Below are 13,560 nucleotides of genomic sequence, written 5' to 3'. Positions count from 1 at the left end.
GCATTTCGCTTTTTTCCTGCCATTTTTACTGTCAACGAGGTTATAATATTTTTAATAGCTAAATACAACTATAATTTATAAAATGAAATAATACAACTATTGAGTGGTGGCACAAATAAATATAATGAAAGTGTAATGACAACATACATTTTTTACTCTTTTTATCAAAGGCAAGTTGTGTGACAATAGAAAAATGGTAAGAAATTTTACAATTGAGGGAATGATAACATAGAAGCATATAATTTAAACATGTTCCTTCTTAAAAGGAAGTGGCACAATGGAACTTGCAATTTTTATTTAGCATAACTTACAATCCTTGGTATTATACTTTCCCAATTTTTTGCATGTAAAGTGACATATTGAGACTTTCTTTTTTAATGCTAGGAAATTTTATAAGTAACAAGGGAGACAAAGCATCAATGTTCTAGAGTTGATTAGCTGAAATTAGTAGATTAACGCAATAACAGTTTATAGGTTTTTGACTAATTTTAACCATCATGTGGAATAAGATAGTGAGATTTCGCAAAGATGTAGATAAAAAAAAGAAAGATAGTGTTGTATGCTTTTGAAGTCAAATAATATAATATTTATGGGGCTCTTCAAGATCATTCTTGATAGAAAATGCCTAACAAGCTTTATATATAGGTAAGTTTTCTAGATAAGGTTGCTGGATTTACTCAATATACTTGTCTACAATTTATTGAATTCAAAGCCTAATAGAAGAAAATGCAAGAGTTTGCCATATTGGATTTTGAAACAATATATCACTAATCTCACTTAAAAAATACATTCTTCTATACAAAGAAGAAATGTATGATTGCATACAATTGTAGGAAAGGTGTAATAGTTTTTAATAGCTAAATACTTCTATAATTTATAAAATGAAATAGTACAACTATTGAGTTGTGGCCCAAACAAATATAATGAGTGTGACTATCAAAGGCAAGTTGTGTGACTATGGAACAATGATAAGAAAATTTACAACTAGTGAATGACATTATAGAAGTATACAATTAAAACTTGCCCCACAACATAAGTTTATATTTTCATTAATGAACAATTCTATTATTATATATGATTGCATGTGATCGGACAATTATTTGAAGAGAGTATGCTAAGAGAAACTATAATTGCATAAGTATATGTCAAATGAAAATATACAGTTGTAAGAAACTTATGTTGTTTTTAAAAACATTTTATTTTGTATGAAACCATTGAAATATGAAATCAAAAATTTGAATTTATATATTTTATTATTGCTACACTTAAATTTCAATGTGTTGCACTGCATATCTAATTTTAGACATCATATGAATGCCTAGACTATAAACTTAACATTTTGATGCCATGTCTAGTTGAACTAAAAGGCCTAACAAGTATAATAGATTAGGTTTTTGATTTTGCCCTATACATATGTCTGCAACCCATTAAATTAAAACCCCACTATAAGAAAATGAAAGTACTTCTATAAACATGGTGGTTATTATTTTTATGAATCAGATTTCGAAACAATAATATAACTACCCCTATGACCAAAGTCATCTCAGTGCAAAAATAAAAATTTATTGTACAAAGAACAAATGCATGATTGCATACAACTCTAGGAAAGGTGTAATATTTTTTAATTACAAAATACAACTATATTATATAAAATAAAATTGTACATCTATTAACTGATGACATATTATAATATAATAAAAATATAATGACAAAATACATTTTTTACTCTTTTGTCTCTTAAACTCAATGAGCACATAAGTGTGTGCGAGATCAGAAAGGGCCAAACTATGGTCTTAAGTGACAATGAAAACTCACCAAATTAGAGTTAGTCAACTTGACATGAGATTTTTAACTAGCTATGAACCTTATACCAAAAAGTTGTAAGAATAGAATTTGTAGAAAAGTGAATTTAGTTTCTAAACCACTTGCCCTTTTATGAGAAACACATAATTTGATTGGTCAATATTTTGGATTTCAATGCACCAGTACAATTTTTCAAGAAAAAATTAAGAAGTGTATGTCTAACTACCTTGATCACAATCAAATGATATTTACTAATTTTATATTTTGACTATTTATTTACTTTGATATGCATTTACTTAACAAGTTACTTGCAAATCAAAGTTGGTTAAAATATAATGAAAAAAGTTATATGTCCAAATCATTTCTCTTATATTTTGGTTCTATTTTGATTAAAATGTAGTACAATAAACCAATTATCTTATTTATGACATAATTAGTAGAAAAATTGGCCTATAAACCTACACATTCTTTAATCTAGAATTGACTTATAAATCTACACATTCTTTATTAATTTATAAAAGCATACTTATAAATTCTAAATCAATGTTTTGTAAAAACTATACAATTTTAATGTACTTTATCAAATAATTTGACAATACACATCTTTAAATTCAAATTTGATTATTTGAATATTTTTATCGCTTAACCTATTTTTTATGGACAACACTTGCACCTCCTTTAGGTGCAAGTGTTAGTTATTTTATTATCTTTTGTTGAGATTAATTATTATTATTTCTTAAGCTTGAGTAGCTAAAACCCAAGACCCCTTGAATGAGAGGCACAAAAATTTACTTTACCATTGTGTTGTAGACTCTTACTTGCTATTTGAGATTTGTTATTGTGGATATTGGAGAGATTATTGTCTAATTATATGTAATCTGTGTTTTACCATACAAGAATATTCAACTAAGTTTTTGTTTGTCGACATTTGCGCTATTATTGTCTGATTGCTATGAGCTTGCCATTTGTTTATCTAGTCTAGATGAATATATGAATGGCTAATTAATTTCGTGTTACTATGTGTTATCATCCCATGTAGGGCATCAAATTTGGCCATTGTAACATTTTAATGGAAAAATGTGCTTTTTTGTATATACCACACATTTTGAAGCTGACGTAAACATAAAATCATGAATGTCATAGAATAGTTTTTTGTTCGATTGTAAAATGAACTATGGACTCTAGAAATGTAATGTCTATAGGCAAAATGAACTGTGCACTAATCTTTGATGAACTTTTAGAAATTTTAGCTTATGTTTAGATGGATAACAATGCATAGGTGACCTTTAGTTAATGTAGAATTTGGGGTTTCAAGTTTGTTCCCCTAGAATTAAACATATCTAAATTTCAAAAATTTCATTCAAAATATGAAAAGGAACATCTCAATTCAATATTTGAACTGGTTAGAGGTTTATCCAATTTTTGGTAGTCTCATGATTCCACATCCTTTGGCTCATCATTAGGTTCGCCCATCACATCAAATTTTTGGAATTCGTCACCCAAGTCTCAAGTTATGGCAAGTTAATGGAAGCCTTCAAAACAAGTGTTTTTAGTTGAAACATTAACATTTAAATCTTTAAAAGATTAAGAAACGAGGTTCAAAACATGTATTTCTATTCAAAATCTTAACCTCTCATCCCAAAAAGAGTTAAGAAAAAAATCCAAAGCATGCTCTGAAACTGCTTTGTCCTTAGGAATATATGTCATGTAAACACCATGTATGAACATATATTCAAGGTACATGGTTTGGAAAGGAGCACTAGAAAAATGCACAATGCATGTTCACAATAAGAATATACTCAATATGATCTAAGAGACCACTGGCACTAGGAACACATAGGGAAGGCACATGAAGTGTTTGACAAAACACCTCCAACCCATACTACCACATGTTGTATTAATGGAGCACAACATTTATTGAATCTAACCTATATGTAAATGAACATCCTTGATAGGAGTTTGAAGCCTTCAAAACACTAGTACATTTGAGGTCAATTTTTGACCTTTAATTTTGACCAAGGCCTCTTTTGGCTCTTGGATACAATTAATTGATTGTGTATTATCTTTGATGTTACACAAATGTCATATCATTATCAATCAGTGTATGCCTAGCTCACTTGGATAGTGAAGACAACTTTTTGTGTCTACCGAGCATTCCTGTGTTTGCCTAGTTCAGAAGATAGTGTCTACCGAGTTCACTTAGGCATTGAAGGAAAGACTGCAAAAGATGAGTGTTAATCGAGCTCACTCAGTTAATGAAGGAAATATTGGATGGAATCAGTGTTAACTGAGATTACTCGATTACCAAAGGATCTTTGTGAGTTTGTAGTGTTAATCGAACTTTTGTTGGTTAACATAGGAAAATCGTTTCTAAGTTAGTGTCTACTAAGATGGGTCGACTAACAAAGGATTTTACTATTTTGGCATATTAAGATTAATTGTTTTATCTATTGATTCTAGTTGACTGAGATGATAAATGTTAGTTATTCTAAGTTGTATTCTAGATGACTTGACAATAGGAAAGATATAAGGTCAAGTTGTTGGATAATGTATGTGATATAGAACAATATTGAAGATTTGATAATTTCTCTAAGGAAGAGAATATGGAGATAAGAAGGATGTGTTTGTCGAGCTGAAAGGATAGATTCAATTAGGGAGGATCATGTAAAAGCCATAATAGAGATCTGTAACCAACGAATCAGTTGCATCTAAATTAGGTCATTTCATTGTTACTCTCTAACCATTGTAGCAGTGATCTAAATCTCTTAACAGAGTTGGCTTAACAATTATTTGTAATTCCTCTAACAAGGTGGCAGTTCTATTGAATTGTCTAAAGACCTCTAACATGGCCACTCCTAACAGGGTGATTAAATCCTCTAACAGGGTCACACCTAACAGTGTGTTTTGTAACCTTTAACAGGGTTGGCTCCTAACAGGGCTCACTTCAGAAGAGTGAAAATCAACAACTAGTTGCAATTGGTGGTTTTACCAAATTGGGTTTTCACGTTAAATCTTGGTGTCAAATGTGTTCATGCTATTTCTTTGATGCTTGCAATTAAGTTAAAGTAATGATAATCACTGCTAACATCTTAAGATCTGCAAAGCTAATTTATTAACGAGTATATTAAGTATTTATCGAGTAACAACATTTTATGTGTGTTTGCCAAGCATCAACAATATTCAACTTTCAAAGTTTATTTTATACTAACATCTAAGGGATCTAGGATTTATTTTTGTAGTAACTAATTCACCCCTCCCCTCTCAGTTACTCCTCTTATATTTTTAACAATTGGTATCAGAGTTATTTTGGTCCTTGCAAAGAAGGTTTCAAGCTAAAGATCAGGATGTCTTATAAAAGAGAGATTCCCAAGTTGAACAAAGACAATTTTGTAGCATGGCAAGGACTTATGAGGTTACATTCAGCTACTATCAGTGATTCAGGTTACAAATATCTTGACACAGACTACAAAACTCCCACTGGAACATTATTAGTTGAAGATATTGTTGAAAAGAAGAATCATAACATCATGATGATTGACATTGCATCTACTCTCAGTTATGCTGAATTTGATGAGGTAAAATACTGTAAAACTGCTCATGAAATGTGGACCAAACTAAAAGATATCTATGGAGGAGATGACAATGTAAGAAGAGCCAAAGTAGAAAGTCTTAGAGGACAATTTGATCAAATAAAAATGAGAGAAAATGAGAATATTGCAAAATATGTGAAAAGAATCAAGGCCAGTGTAAGTGCAATCAAAGCATCTAGAGGAGACATTAAGGACACAACTGTTGTAAGCAAGGTACTTAGAACTCTTCTTCCTATCTATGCAATTAGAGTGTCTGCTATTCAAGAAATGAGAAGTGATCCAAATAACAAATTTGGATGCTCTAGCTGGAAGACTGACAACTTCTGAACTAGACAACTATGATAACTATGTTCCTATTTCCAAAAATATTGAGTCTACATCTGAAGCCAAACTCTCACTTAAGGAAAAAAGCAAGAAATCAAAGGCCAATCAATTAGGAAGTGAAGAAGAAACTAAAGAAAGTTTTGACAGTGATCTTGAAATTGTTGAAGCCCTATTTGTAAAGAAATATTCCAAAGGTAGAGGAAAGTACAAAGGTAAAATTCCTCTAATCTTCTTTTCTTGTGAAGAAGTTGGTCATATTGCTTCTAGGTGTGCAAATAGAGAAAGCAAGGATGAAAAGAAAAGCCACAAGCACAAAGGCAAGAAGGGATTTAGAAATCAAAGAACTACAAGGACAAAAGTAAGAAATCTTGTTTTATGGCTAAAGATTTTGATAATGGTGAAGATGAAATGGTGTATATTGCTGTAAAAGATGAATCTGATGATGAAAGAGATAAGATGACACTTATCTCTCTTGTTAGCAAAATTGATACATGGATTATTGAAAGTGGATGTTCACACCATATGATTGGAGATAAAATAAAATTTGAACATTTTGAACATTATGATGGAGGTAGTGTAAGATTTGGAAATAATGAACCTTGTTGCATAAAAGGAAAAGGTCGTATCTCATTAACTAATGAACTTATATGTGATAATGCCTATTGGGTTGAAGGACTAAAACATATTCTATTGAGCGTGGCGCACTTGAACAACATTGGATTCAAGGTAAAATTCATGAATGGAAAGGCAAAACTACTGGATGAAAAAGAAAACATGGTTGGATCTGACAAGTAAACAAAAGGTAATCTATTTTATCTTGTTCTCAGTGAATGTTCATATTTTATTGCTCAAGTAGAAGAAAGATGGTTATGGCATAAAAGACTATGTCATGTAAACTTTGATAATCTGGTTAAGATAAGCAAACATAAAAGAGTAAGAGGTATTCTTAGTTTGAAGAAACCTGATATGGGTTTATGCAAGAATTGCCAGTAAGATGGTACAAACTAGCTTCAAAAGCAAAAACTATTAGTCAGAAGAAGTCTTGGAAATTGTACATATTGGCTTATGTGGACCTATTGGAATAAAGAGTTACAATGGAAAATTTTTTTTCATTCTTTTTGTTGATGATTATTCTAGAATGATGATTGTAATGTATGTAAAATAAAAATTAGAAGCTTTTGAAATATTCAAATGGTATCTGGCAAAAGTAGAAAAAGAAATTGGAAAGAGACTGAAATGTTTAAGATCAGATAGAGGTGGTGAATTCATCTCCAATGAATTCAATAATTTCTACATTGAAAGATGAATTAAAAGACAAGTATTAGCCTCTGGTACACCTCAGCAAAATGGTATAGCTGAAAGAAGAAACATATCCATCATGGATTGTGCAAGAACATTAATGATAGAAAAGAATGTTGCAATCAAATACTGGAAGGAAGCTATCAACACTGCAGTTCATACCTTGAACAGAGTTCAATTGAAGAAAGACTCAAACCAAACTCCCTATGAACTATGGTATGGCTACAAACCTAATGTGAGTTATTTGAAAGTATTTGGTAGAAAATGTTATATCCTGAAAGAATCTAGAAAATTCAAATTTGATGTAAAAGGTGATGAAGGCATATTTCAAGGATACTCCTGCAGAGGTAAAGCATACAAATGTTTGAATCTATCTACTCATAAAATCATAAAAAATGCACATGTGAGAATTGACGAGTTTGCATAAAAGAGTGAAGAAGAAAGCAAGAAAGATCCAGAGGATTAAAAAATGTTCGTTTACTATGAACTTGATACCTTGCCAAATCTATCTGAAAGAAAGGAGGCTTCACTTCCTATGTCCCCAAAATCTCCAACAGTTATTGAGCTGTAGATAGTGCAACCTGAGTTACAGTCTGAAGGGCTCAAGTCATAGTCAAAAGCTACCAAGCTAGTTCAAACTGAGTCATAGACAGAAGGACCTGAGTAATTCAAAGAACTTGTGTTAGCAAGATATGTTATAAGGCATCATGCACCTAATCAAATATTGGAGACAAATTTGATGGAACAATGACAATAAGAAAATTGAAAGGTACATGTTTACTTATTGAATTTGAACTGAGAAATATTAAAGATGCATTAGATAATGAAGGTTGGGTTGAAGCGATGAATGAAGAGATAGAACAAATAGAGAAGAACAAAACTTGGACTCTTTTTCCTAGACCCAAGGATAAAAATATAATTGGCACAGAGTGGGAGTTTAGAAACAAGCTAAATGAAGATGGAAAAGTGTCTAGAAACAAAGCAAGATTGGTATGTAAAGGTTATTCTCAAGAAGAAGGTATTGATTATGGTGAAACTTTTGCCCCTGTTGCAAGATTAGAAGGTGTTAGAACTTTACTTGCATATGAAACTCATAGAGGATTTAGTATATCAAATGTATGTTAAATCTACATTCTTGAATGGAATTCTTTATGAGGAAGTCTACATTGAACAACTAGAAGGTTTTGTAGATCCTAACTAAAAGAGACATGGTTTGCAAATTATACAAAGCATTATATGGTCTCAAGCAAGCTCCCAGAGCTTGGTATGAAAGACTACATAACTATTTGATACATATTGGCTTTCAAAGAACAAATGATAATAGTAGTCTGTATATCAAAGAAGGACCAGACAAAAAGATTGTGTTGGTAGAAATATTTGTTGATGACACTTTATTCCCAGGAAATGATGATTTGTGGAAGGGATTTTCAGAAGAAATGAGCAAAGAATTTGAGATGTCTATGTTTGGATAAATAAAATTCTTTGTTGGATTACAGATTCAATAGAAGAAAGATGGTATCTACATCACTCAATCCAAATACATCAAGGAGATACTAAAGAAATTTGGAATGGAAGATTCAAGACTAGTTGGAACCCCTATGTCTACACACAAGATTTCAAAGAATGATGATTCCAAAGAAGGAGATCAAACCACATACAAACCAATGATTGGAAAATTGTAGTATGTAGTACATACAAGGTCTGATATTGCATTAGTAGTTGGTATGGTGGCAAGATTCTCAACAAATCTTAGAGAAAATCACATGATGGTAATGAAGAGAATCATGAGATATCTAAAAGGTACTAAAGACTATGGCTTATGGTACAAACTTGGAGGCAATTTGGACTTGAAAGTATTTACAGATGCTGATTGGGTAGGAAGTCTTGATGATAGAAAAAGCACTAGTGGTGGAGCATACTTCCTTGGTAAAAGACTAGTGTCTTGGACAAGTCAGAAATAAAATTGTATCTCTCAATCCACAACAAAAGAAAAATATGTGGCAACAATAGTTAATTGTTCTAACATTGTTTGGTTCAAACAACTATTGGAAGGAATGAAAATAGAGATCAAGGATCTAGTAGTCATATATTGTGACAACGCCAGTGCAATCAATATATCAAAGAACCTAGTGGTGCATACCAAAACAAAGCACAATGCTATAAAATATCACTTCTTAAGAGAATTGGTACAGGAAAAAGAAGTCAGATTGGAATATGTAAATACAAAAGAATAGATTGTAGACATATTCACCAAGCCATTACCTAAGGATGCATTTCTATATCTAAGAGGTAAGCTAGGGGTCATTTCGCTATCTGAAGCTCACTAAATGAAGTTTAGTGATGCATCAAATAGAGCAAGTTGAAGATCAATCAGTTGATGCAGTATTGACAAGGGCATATTGCAAATGAATCAATACTTAAGGTATATTTATATTTTTAGAGTTGTTGTCTTTGGCATGTGTTGTCAAAGAGGGAGAAGTTTACTGTCATATCCCATAGAATTTTTTTATTACAAAGAGGGAGAAATTTTATGGAGAGATATCAAAGAGGGAGAATGAACTTGGAAGAAATTGTTGCAGGAAGTTTTCTGATAGAGGGAGAAACTAAAGAGTTCACATTAACAGAGGGAGTTCTCTGAATAAAACTAAGGACATGTTGCTTACTTTATTCTTGTTCTCAAAATTTCATTGTGTTATGACATGTTGTGTTGCCATCAATGCTGAAGAGGGAGATTTTTGGATACAATTAATTAGTTGTGTATTGTCTTTGATGTTACACAAATGTCATATTATTATCAGTCAGTGTATCCCTAGCTCACTCAGATAGTGAAGACAATTTTTTGTGTTTGCCTAGTTCAGAAGATAGTGTTTATCGAGTTCACTCGGGCATCAAAGGAAAGATTGTAGAAGATGAGTGTTAACTGAGCTCACTAGATTAATGAAGGAAATATTAGATGGAATCAGTGTTAACCAAGATCATTTGGTTACAAAGGATCTTTGTGAGTTTGAAGTGTTAACCAAACTTTTGTTGGTTAACACAGGGAAATCGTTTCTAAGTTAGTGGCTATCAAGCTAGGTCGACTAACAAAGGATTTTCTTGTTTTGGCATATTAAGATTAATTATTTTATCTATTGATTCTATCTGACTAAGATGATAAATGTTAGTTATTCTAAGTTGTATTGTATCCAACTTGAAAATAGGAAAGATATAAGGTCAAGTTGTGAGATAATGTGTGCGATATAGAACAATATTGAAGATTTGAGAATTGCTCTAAGGAAGCAAATCTAGAGATAAGAAGGATGTGTTTGAGGAGCTGAAAGTATATATTTGATCAAGAAAGATCATGTACAAGCCATAATAGAGATCTATAACTAGCAAGTTAGTTGCATCTAAATTAGGCCATTTCATTGTTACTCTCTAACCATTGTAGCAATGATCTAAATCTCTTAACAGTTTTGGCTTAATGACTATTTGTAAATCCTCTAACAAGGTGGCAGTTCTATTGAATTGTCTAAATACCTCTAACAAGGCCACTCCTAATAGGGTGGTTAAATCCTCTAATAGGGTCACACCTAACAATGTGTTTTGTAACCTTTAACAGGGTTGGCTCCTAATAGGGCTCACTTCATAATAGTGAAAATCAGTAACTAGTTGCAATTGGTGGTTTTTCCAAATTGAGTTTCCATGTTAAATCTTGGTGTCAAATGTGTTTATGATATTTCTTTGATGCTTGCAATTAAGTTAAAGTAATGATAATCATTGATAACATCTTAAGATCTACAAAGCTAATTCATTACTGAGTATATTCAATATTTACCGAGTTACAACATTTTATGTGTGTTTGCTGAGCATCAGTAGTATTTAGCTTTCAAAGTTTATTTTGTACTAACATCTAAGGGATCTAGGATTTATATTTGTAGTAATTGATTGACCCCTCCCCTCTCAGTTACTCCTCTTATATTTCCAACATTGGCTTGTTAAATTCATTTTTTTTTGTTTATGAGTTTGATTTAGTTGAAGTTTTGACCAAATCAGGCTCATAAACAAAAAAAAGAAAAAGGTGCACATGAGATTTATTTCACAATTTGGGCATTGTGGGTGAGAGCTAATTGGAGGTCTGTGCACTTTGGAGGTCTGTGAGTGTGATATTCAACTGTTATTATAAGTCTCTCCTTTAGTATTTCTCACTTTCTGTACATTTTAACAATTTATCTGCTTTCTGTTAATCCCAGCGGAGAAGATGTGAATACACACTTTGTACCTAGGTGCATGAGTGACATGAGTTTGAAGATGTTTTCCTTTACACATTTGCTACGTATTTCTTTAGTATTCTTGTCTATTCACATGGGTAGGATTTTATTCTCATTCTTGTTATAACATTAGAAATCTCATTAAATCAATTTAGTTATTTTTTAAGTGCTTCAACTGATTGAGAACTTGCTCTAGTCAAGACTTTATTTCTCTCCCCACATTGTCACAAGTTTATATCTGGGATACCATGTTTTTATCTGTGTTTGTCATGACCAAATGTCAATTTATGGGCATATAAGGTCATAGGAAGTTGTCATAAAAGTCACAAGTGGGTTTGAAGGTGTCATTTTTGGCTAGTGGGCAAGGGTATGAGATTCATAAACCCTAGCTAAGATGGTTCAATGATAAAGTGTGGGCTTCTTGTGTAACCTAATGTTAGGTTATAGACAATGAAACATAAGATGTGATACGTAAAGTAAGAGAACAAAGGAGAAAATGCTAGTATCGCAAAGGAGGCCTACAAATCCATAAAAAGTATTAGCGAATTGATGACAAGTGAACCTAGATTATGAAGACAATAAGAAAAACCTTCATTATGGTATGATCCATGATAATGAATAGAGACAACACTTAATGAGATTTGAAGATGAAGCTAATGCCAAGTATAGAGAGACAAGGGTGAAGATCAATGTTTAAGAAATTATTAGAATACTCTCAAAATTTATGATGAAGGCAGAGGTTTCATAAGAATGCTAGGATGAAGGTTTGAATACACAAAGTGAAGATGACTATTGTACTTGTGAAACAAAGAAACAAAAAAAGACTAAGTTGTCAACCATGTAATGAAAAAGAAATTAGAAGAAAAGGAGGAAATAAGAAGCAAATATTGTGAAGCTTTTCAAGAGAGACTGTGATCATAAATGGATAGTCTTCATTGTCAAGTTTTTCTAAATAGTGAATAGTGATAACTTCTTATACTTGAGGAAGAAGTTGCTAGCCTTCAAGAAAAAAGAATACATGGACCTGTGTCATAATAAAGAGAGTAAACCCTCTAACCATATGATAGTAGCATAAGAAGAGTTGATACATGTTGAAGTAATGATGTTCCAAAAATGAACAATGACCTTAAGGTTGAGCTATAGTGTCAAGAGGCATAGGATGTGAGAGATCAAAGTTTCAAGAAAGGATTAAAAAAAATACAATTTCAAACATTCATAAGGTTTCATGCACTTTAGTGGGCTCTATATACCTGTTGGAAATATATATGAAAGGCTAAGTTACTAAGAGGGGAGGGGTGAATAAGTAATTAGGAAAACTTAATCCTTATTTACTGATTAATCCTTCATGTGTATTTTGATCTAATTGAATGCATGAGAAACTGAAAACATTAAGCATTCATAACACTTTGACACACAATTTTGGTGACCTAGAAACCTTCCAAATAGAAAGTAAAATTGGGGTGGGGATGATACCCATAAGCTTTAGTACTGTAGTATAAAGTTGGCCTGTTAAGGCTTATAATGATCACTTCTGATGATCTGCCCTATTAGGAGCTATAAGGATTGCTAGGTCCACCTTGCAAAAGGATTTACAAACATATAATAAAGTATGCACTCAGTAAAGAGATTTACAAAAGGCTGTTAAGTCTACCTTGTAAAAGGATTTAATTAATCCACCTATTAGGATGAAACAATGGTTGATCTCTAATCTGCAACTTGGTTTGTTGAATGAGATACCTTTGAATATAATGATCACCTTGCTGTGATAGATGAATCTTTGCTGCTCCTTATACTACTTGTAGTCTTGTATTTTTCTCTTCTGGCCTTTTCTGCTTGTTACATTACTTGCATATATGTTTTGAATGTGATATAATACATTACATATACACCAATCCAATTTACAAATCAAAAAAGTCAGCTACAATACATGTTTACACAAAATACACAAAGTTGGACCAAACTGTAGGAACTTGAGTTTTGAAGACTAGCTTGATAAGGTTCTGATACTCAACATCCACAGGAAATGCTCAACATTGTCATGCATTCAGTAGACATAGAATCTTGGTCCATGCTAATCACTTCCCAAGTAGTATGAACTCGGTTTGCATTGGTGACTAGGTGAATACTGTGAAACTCAAAATATAAACTGAATCACTTGATTCATACTACATGGCTTGGTAAATGCTATCACTACGAGCTTGGTGTAAACTAAATTACTTGGTTAACACTGAGTGGCTCAGTCACATTGGATTCACATTACTGTTACTACAAACTTGGTAAGCACTTCATAACTT

Source organism: Cupressus sempervirens, chromosome 8 (genome assembly GCF_028749045.1).
Source record: "Cupressus sempervirens isolate cs-2001-9-10 chromosome 8, ASM2874904v1, whole genome shotgun sequence".
NCBI lineage: Eukaryota > Viridiplantae > Streptophyta > Pinopsida > Cupressales > Cupressaceae > Cupressus > Cupressus sempervirens.
This window is presented reverse-complemented; position numbering follows the sequence as displayed.